Consider the following 9044-nt stretch of genomic DNA (forward strand, 5'->3'; position numbering starts at 1 on the left):
TTGATTAAATAACCAAAATAATTTTCAAAATAAATAATTCCTAAGTATCTAGCTCCAGCTTGTTTTGTCTCATGACATTCTATATAGAAGGGGTCGGGCAAGCATTGCAGTTAAATCTAATAAAGCCTATAATCATATTCATGTTAAAATACCTTCCTGTGACTGATGTAACAGACAGCACTATTAGGCCTAAAACTTGGCTTTTTATAATACACTTGATGTACTTGAGAATAGGGTTTTCATCTGCAAATACTCAGTAAATAATCAGGCAGACCACATCCCCTGAGTGATGGACTTTAAAAAGTAGGCTGAAGGATTTTGAGATGGAAGGAGTATTGCTTTGGGTCTTTATGAATTACATTGCTTTTTCTGGAGTCATTAGGTCTGGAAAAAAAATGAAAGCTTAAATGTATTCCAGGAACTGGAGCTTAAAAAAGCCCTCAGCCAAACAGGCACAGTTGGCAATGAAATCTCCCTTATCTCCACTGAGCAGCTCATCATTTAACCAGGAACTGGAAAGGAAGGACCATTCTCTCTCTCTCTTCCTGTTTTCCATGCACAAAGAGGTTTGGATGGTTCCACCTCAGTGCTCAGGCTGGGACAATGTCCTGTACCAGCCTGTGGGGCTGGACACAGTGGGTCAGATGGTGGTGCAGAATGGCTGCCCAGCAGTGTGGCTGCCCTTTGTGACACTGTGGTTGTCCCCTGTCACGGGGGCCTCCATGGCCCTTGCACCACGTGGCATTAACAAGACTCAGCCATTCCCTGCATCCTCTCCTGCCACAGTAAATACACCTGTGCCTTCCAGCCCACCCCTTCCCACCAGTGCTCAGTCTTGCAGATCCCTCACTGCTTTCTGCTCTGCTGCCTGGCTGTTACTCCCAGTCCACCTGGGGTCACGGAGCAGCACAGTATTTCTGTTTAAATCAATGTTCATTAAATGTTCCTTGTCCAGGGACAGGGTGGAAGACTAGAAATGGAATCTGTAACCATCTTCATGGTTCTCTCCTCTATCATGTAGATGATCTTTAAAGTCCACAGTAGATGGTCCAGGTCTATAACTTGTACAACAACCTTCCAGTATCTGAAGGGGCTACAAGAAAGCTGGGTTAGGGCTTTTTACATGAGTGTGCAGTGAGGGGACAAGAGGAAATGGTTTAAAACTTGAAGAGGGGAGATTTAGGTTGGATGTTAGGAAGAAATTCTTTCGTATGAGGGTGTTGAGACACTGGCACAGGTTGTTCAGGGAAGTTATGGGTGTCCCCTCCCTGGAAGTGTTCAAAGCCCTGCTGGATGGGGTCTTGAGCAACTTGGTCTAGTGAGAAGTGTCCCTGCCCATGGAGGGGGGTGGAACTAGATGATCTTTAAGGTCCCCTCTAACCTTAGCCATTCTATGATTCTATGATTCTGTGATTCTATACCAGATGATCTTTAGGGTGCACTAGATGGTCCTTAAGGTCCCTTCCAACCTGAACCATTCTGTGATCCCATGTTTGTCACAGGATGATTCTTTTGGCCAGGCCAAGGCATCTGTTGCTCCTGTGGTCACTGCAAACCCCTCCCCATCCCATTCAGCACTTACCAGGGTGCTGATGCTGTCACCAACCATGTCTGTGTTCTTGAGGCACATCAAGAAACCTGGCATACAGCCCAAGGCTGGAGCTCAGATTCTGCAACAATAATGTTTATGTTGGCAGCCTTAGAATAGAAACTCATATTCACTCCAGCTGCCTGGTGTGATTCGAGTAATTAATTCAGCTTTTCCAGTGGCAAGAGTTTGTTGATCCAGCTTGTTGCTCTTCCTGTTGCAAGACACATCAGTAACTTGGAAAAAAAACCAAAACTGGCTAGGCAGTCACAGCAGTGAGGAGGTTGGAAGTACCTGCAGTACTGTGTCCAGCTCTGGAGCCCTCAGCAAAGGAAAGACATGGACCTGTTGGCCACAGAAATGGTCTGGAGGCAGGAACACTCCTGTGAAGACAGGCTGAGAGTTGGGGTTGTTCAGTCTGGAGAAGAGAAGGCTCTGGGGGCACCTTGTTGTAGCCTTCCTGTACTTAAAGAACTTATAAGAAAGATGGGGACAGACTTTTTAGTAGGGCCTGTAGTGATAGGATGAGGGTTGATGGCTTTAGACTCAGAGGGCAGACTCAGACAAGATATAAGAAAGAAATTTTTGCAATGAGAGTGGTGAAACACTGGCAGAGGCTGCTCAGGGAGGTGGTAGATGTCCCATCCCTGGAAACATTCAAGACAAGGCTGGATGTGGCTCTGAGCAACCTGATCTAATCAAAGAGGGCTCTTCTCACTGTAGGAGGGTTGGACTAGATGTGACCTTGAAAGGTCCCTACCAACCCCAATGAACAGCTTTGTAAGTCTGTACAGAAAGGAACTGCAGGTGGTTAACTCTCCATGTTGTAATCTGAGCCCTCAAATTTTGTATTTATGGAATTTCTGTTTTAACAACAGGAACTCTGCCCAAAAGTAAATGTGTGTAAATGGAGTGCCCTGGATTACAGAAAACCCACTTATTTTCTGTATATATCTATAACTGAAATTCACAGCTTCCTCTATATACTAGTTTCTTGCTGCAGTGTTGTTCTTTCCAGCATCAAAGCCTCACCACCTTTGCCCTCAGCTCACCCATGGTGAAGAAGGAGATTGTCTGTGTTGTTTCTAGAGCATACAAAATACAGCAAAATGCTGGCTGTGAAATGTCACCCACTGTTGCTTAGAGGGTAGAAGGGACACAGATCTTCATGGAGCAGTCTGATAGAGCTTTTGTTTTTTTCTTTGACCTTTGTCATTCACATTGGATGGTTATGGATTCATGCCATGGATTTAAACCCAGCTATGAAACTCAGTTGCTTTGGGCCCTACCTTGAATCCAGAATCAAAACCTTCTGGCTACTTCTCTTTACCCTCTGGCTGATTTTTAACAGATAAACACATTTTACTTGAATTTACTTCTTTGTTTTAAAATTTCTTCAGTTCCCATCACATTTTCTACTGAAAATTTATCAATAGCACCAAAAATGTCATGGTGTGCAACCAGAACAACAGTTCTGGTGGCTGTAGCAAAGAAAAGAAGTAGAAATACTGCTAAAATTAATTCAGGATATTTGCAATTAATCTGCTTACTCTGAACTTCACTATTCAAGCAGGTCAGGACACAGGATCTTCGTGGCATGGTAGCACTGAATCTCTGTGGGTTCATGGAGATCTGGGCTGCAGACAAGAACTGCTCAGCTCCTGTCCTCTACCTGCCTGGCTGGACACAGCCTTCCTGTCTGCATGCCCTGCAAGTGTGGAGCCTCACACCTCCCAGCTTCCCAGAGAGGGTGGAAGAATGGGCTTGTGTTGAAGTTACTGAACTGAGATGCTTCCAGGCTGAAAAAGTGAAGAATTGTTTTCTTTAAACAAATGTGATTTCACCTGACCTTCAGGACATCTGCCCACTTCAGCTTTCCCCCTGCAAATGAGGTACCATCAGGCTAAGTTGGTTGGATACCAGGTGGTAGGAAGGAAAACATAATTATTTAAGAAAAAACAACCCAAAACCTGCTTCCTAGGCAGAGCTCATCTCTTGTTAAGTAGGTCAGAGTTGTTACAGACAACAGCAGTAGCCATACTAACAATAGGCTCTGGCTTGTTTAATAGATCCTGCTAACATTTAAGTCCTTTTTTCCCCTTTTAAAATTTCCATTTTGAAGTCAGGTGATTCATGATAAGTATTTTTATTTATTTATTTTTATTTTTTTCCTTTGGCAGTTAGCACACGGAGCCAGCATCTCAGCAGCAGCACTGGGAAGCAGTGGTGGTGACTCCAGGTCCTCAGGTCTCTGAAGGAAGCACCCATGGAGGTGTCCCTGGGATTAAGGAGGAAATGGAGGTTTTAATGAAGCAGACTCCATTCTTCGGAGGGGTGAAAGGAGGTAAGGGAAGCTCCTGTTGCTTATGTGATTATTGCTAATTACTGTAATTGAAGATCCTCATGACAGGAATACTTGGTGCCTGAGGTAAAGCTTCTCTGTTTCCATTTTTCTTTTCAACTGTCTTGTGGTGCCCCCTCGAGGTAGGAGAGCATCCCGGTTTGTTTGCTCGTTTACAACAGGCAGAGCACAAACTGGGAACACAGACCTGGGTGGAGGGGATGAGAAATTGCTGTTTGCTTGGAAAAACAAATTGAATTTGCTATAAAGTCCATGCAAAGTCAGTGTTTTTTTTAGTTCACATTTTAGAAAAAATTGTGCCGATCCTACTGCCTCCAGCTTTTCCACTACAAAGGACACTGAAAGCACTGGGTATGATGATGCTTTGCAGTGCCCTGAGGCCACAAAGGTGAATTTCACCTGAGTGTGAGATAGAGGATCACGGCAAGGTTAAAGTCTGGCTGTTTCCATGCAGGAAGGGAACATTTCCCACAACACGCTCTGGTGTCCTTGAAGCTGAGCACAGAGCACATGAGGAAATGCTGACATGTTTGGCTACTACACTGCACTGGGAAACCTTGATATGTCCCTTGATATGGGAAACCAGGACAATGTCTGGGCTCATATCAAACAGAGGGGGTTGTGCTTGTGGGTGGAAGCCAAACACCTTGGCTGTGATCACCACCTTACTGTGAAGGACTGCAAGCTGTACATTTCTCTTTAAAAATTACTATTGAATGTTTGGTCTTGAAATATCTCTTGCCAGCTGTCAGCAGATTGTCCTTCCAGAAGTGCCTCATCTTAAATCCAACAAGGAGCAAGGACTGGCAGTTTGGTGAGTCCTTAAGAGTCAGTGAAGGGTCACTTTTGGTTTGGACTAGAACAGTTTGGACTGATCCCATTCCATGGGAGTTTCAGGTGAATAGACACAGGAAGCAATTGTTGGCTGTGTTTTACTAAAGTCTGAGTCATATCAGACCTCCTGCCTCTTCCAGGTGTCATAGAATCACAGAATGGTTTAGGTTGGAAAGGACCTTAAAGATCGTCCAGTTCCAACCCCCTGCCATGAGCAGGGACACCTCTCACTAGACCAGGTTGCTCCAAGCCCCATCCACTCTGGCCTTGAACACTTCCAGGGATGGGAAGCGTTGGGGCAGCCCCAGCTTCTCCGGGCAGCCTGTTCCAGCCTCACCACCCTCACACTAAAGAATTTCTTCTTAATGTCTAACCTAAATCTACCCTCTTGCAATTTAAAACCACCCAGGAACCCCAACAGCAATTGGTCACTGTGAAGCCTGTTATGTCCATTGGACCAAACCCTCTGTTTTTGGGTTAACAATATTCCCTTCAGACTGGATGAGCACTGAGTGCTTAACTGGACTTGCTCTGAGAGCAAGCAGGGGCTGTGACTCCCTGCAGAGGGGCTGCACCCAGAAAACCCATGAACCCCCCCAGCAGGGTGGGATGATGAATGTGACTCAATGGGGTTGCCTTAACAAGCTGTATGACACCTTTTCTCCTCCTGATAGCATTACAGCTGTGATTTTCTGAGGCACCTGAACCTGTAGGCACCTCAGGAGCAAGATTTTCTCAGTGAAGGGCTTTTTGCTGTCATTTTCCTCAGCTGTTAATACAGATTGTGGACTTCAGGAGCTACAACCCTGCCTCCATCCAGTCTTTTATGTGCAGCTCAGTTTTGGAGTTTGGAAAGCTTTTCATGTGTTGATTTTGTGCCCAGGCTGGAGACATTTTAAACATACCCTTTTTTTTTTTTTGTCTCTGCTTCTTATATATAACTTCTGATGGGGACAGTTGGAAATAATGTAAACAAATGCTGAACAACATGCTGAATCTGAATGCAGAAATCCTCTCCACAGAGCTGTAAATTGGAAGACTTCAAGCTCCTGTTGTGTTGAAAAGAGGGACTCTTGGGCCCAACAAGGGGTAAGATGTTAATAAAACCTTTGTTCACTGCTACAATAGGGAACAGCTAAGTGTGGTTTGGGGTTTCTGCCAAGTTAACCCTGACTTACTCCCATTGTCACAAGTACTGCTAAGAACCCCTTTAACATGTTATTAAAGGTAAACAAAAAACAGTTAATACTTTTCATTTTTAATGCTGTATTTAAAGCAAAAGCTTTAATTTTAAAAACATACTTTATTCCCTTTCCTGGTTGCTAGACTAAGAGCTTCAAAGAAAATACATGTTTCACGTGATGTTAGCTTTCTTTTTCTGGGGAAAAAACAAAGTTAGCTCAAGTGGTCTGAGACTGGCACTGTCCTTAGCATTACTGGAGTCTTATTTTCTTCAGTATGAAAGTGCAGGTGTTCTGAGTCCTCCCCAGACACATGCTAACCTGGCTTATGAATTTCTTCCTGTGGTCTGTTCGTCTCTGCCCATCCATGCTCTCTCACCATGTTCTTATGAGCTCCTTGGGGAATTCCTGTGATACTGTGATTAATAACAGCAAAAAGCCATGGAGAAATAAGACAACATTCAATCAGCATTTCAACTTCTTAGGCAAATGAGAGACAGCTTCTGTTTACAGTCCTGCCTTTCATTTGCAACTCTGATGTTATGGGATCAGAGGCTTCTCAAAGGGTCTTGGAAACCCTTTGGATGAGTCTGAGGTTGCAGGAGATATTGTATTAGGTGCACCTCCACAAGATGCTGACAGTGGTGTGATGATGGTCATCATACCACTTCCCACTTCCCTTAGCAACTCAGGAAGAAAGGAAGGAGAGAGGTTGCAGGTGTACCTGGGTACTCTGGTCAGGTCAGGATGCCTTGAGCATTGGGCCACAGAGGTCTAGTGGTGTCATGTTTAAAAGCAGGCTGGGAGAGCACACTTGGGTGACAGTCACACTCCTTTCAGCCCTCAGACTCTTCTCTGCTCTCCTCTGTGTCACTCTTTCTTATAGGGAAAGGTGGAATCTTTATTATGGTAGAATTAACTAATCAAATTATGCTGTTGGTGATTTCAATTATAAATGTTTCCTTCCTTTCTTTCCATTTGTTTTCTTGGCAGGACCTAGAGGATCTCTCCCAAGAGTTCCTTTCACATAGATATGCACAGAATGAATAGTTTATCTCCAGTTCCTGGTGACTTTCATGAATAATTTGATGTAAAAAGCTAAGTTGGACTTGTGATGTCTTGGATAACTTGGGAGTACCAGCTTTTAATATTCCAGCCACAGACCAACACAGTCTTTCTAGACTAAAGCATCCTTTAATCCTTTATGGCTTCCACACACTTGGAACTTTTCTTGGAAATTTCCACTGCCTTATTTTTCCCTCTTTAGTTCCCTGCCTCCTTCAAGCTGGCAGAACATCTCTTCTAGAGGAAAAACTATTTACTTAAAGAAGATTTCATGGGACTTACAATCCTGTTTTTACTGTTTCTGGTTCACCACCCCAAGTATACAGCAGAAGATGGCATGGTCACTCCTGAAGGTGAGCAGCTTGTTTTAAAGGGGTTATTCATCTGCCCAGCCTCACTGAAGACAAACAGAATTGCTTCTCTGAGTAATGCCACACATGTGCCTAAATGATGGCAGGAGACTGAAAGGAGTAGAAATAATAGCACTGCTTCATCTCTGACAGAGCAGCGCCAACAAAATAATGAAGCCATGTGAATAAAGAACCAACATAATAATCAAGCTCTAACCAGTTTTGGAAAATTAGCACTTCTTCCATAACAGTAATGGCTGCTGGGAAAATGGTACAAAATATTAACTGTCAGGTTAAGCACACCTTAATCAACATGTGCCAAGTCCCACTGATGTGTCCTCAAACCTGTTACTTACGTCCTTGTTAAGGCCAATTAAACAAACAAAATTTTACAGCCTAATAGCATAAACCACGCAAATAACATAAAGGAGCCGTAATGGTTGGATGGGTGGGTGTTTAGCCCTTCTTGATTTAAAACAGTGAAGTGAAAAATGTTGGAGCTCTTGAAGGTGATTTTGAAGATGAGGAAGTGACTGTGCTACACAAACAGCAATCAGAGACAATTAAGAGAACTGGGACAAGTGCCTCATTCTCTCCGCAGAGCGCATGGGAAATTGCGCTTTATATTTCAGTCTTGTTGCATTTCAAATAAGGCACCCAGCTATGTCATTTTTCAAGTCCAACTCAAATCAAAAGATATTGCTTAAAATCTTCCTATTACTCCAGAAGTGAAAGGAATGATTGTCTATGCTGATGAGCCTGGAAGATTGTCGTGGAAAGAATTTGACGGTTTCCTCTCCCAGTCCCATTATAATGTTATTACTGCCCCTGAAGAGGACTGACAGGGCCTGAATGCCAGTGTAAGTATGGGGGTAGTTTAGGATGGCTTTTTGCTCCTGCAGATTTCATGTTGTTTCTCTGCACAGTAGAGAAACTGTGCACTGCGATGTGCATGTCTTTTCTTTTAGAGCTTATTCTGATGATGGATCTTATTGACACTAGTAACAAAGCAACAGAAAATACAAGCAAATAAGAATAAAAAACAGCCATAAAAAATTGAGTGAAAAAGAGTGAAACTAGGAAAATCTGGGAATAATTGTCTATGTCTAATTATAACTCTATGCAGAATGCCCAGCTCATGGGTTATACATTTTCAAGAACTTTCCGGTGCATACAGAAAGGTTTCATTCAGTATGTGATTCAGAAACTCCCTGATGTGCTGAAGTGGCCTCACTTTTGTAGCCTTCTTTGCAAAGAGAGATGTGCAGTGGGCTTTCAGAGCTCTTGTAAATCTTTTGGTTTGCCCTAATATGCACTTCTAAAATGTGCTTAAATACTGAATTAAGAGACAAAGTTTTGCTGCAAATGTTTGTCTGCATGTCAGCTGTGTAACACAATAACTTTTGCTGGTGTTTATCCCCTTAACTATGAATAAAAAGTAATTGGGAAGTAAGATTACTTAATTAAGTTATTTAATAGAACATCAGTACTTATTTATGTGATGCATATGTAAGACAGATTGTTTACTTAAAAAAAAAACCCTCAAAACATAGAGGCTGAAGGAGGGGTTGCGGGCTGGGACAGGGCTCAGTGGTGCCAGGAACAGGGATGTGGTGTGTTGCCTCTGGGGCAGTGCTCAGCTAAATGCCTGTGTCTGTGTTTCC

This window comes from Calypte anna, chromosome 5A (assembly GCF_003957555.1).
Source record: "Calypte anna isolate BGI_N300 chromosome 5A, bCalAnn1_v1.p, whole genome shotgun sequence".
NCBI classification, from domain to species: Eukaryota; Metazoa; Chordata; class Aves; order Apodiformes; family Trochilidae; genus Calypte; species Calypte anna.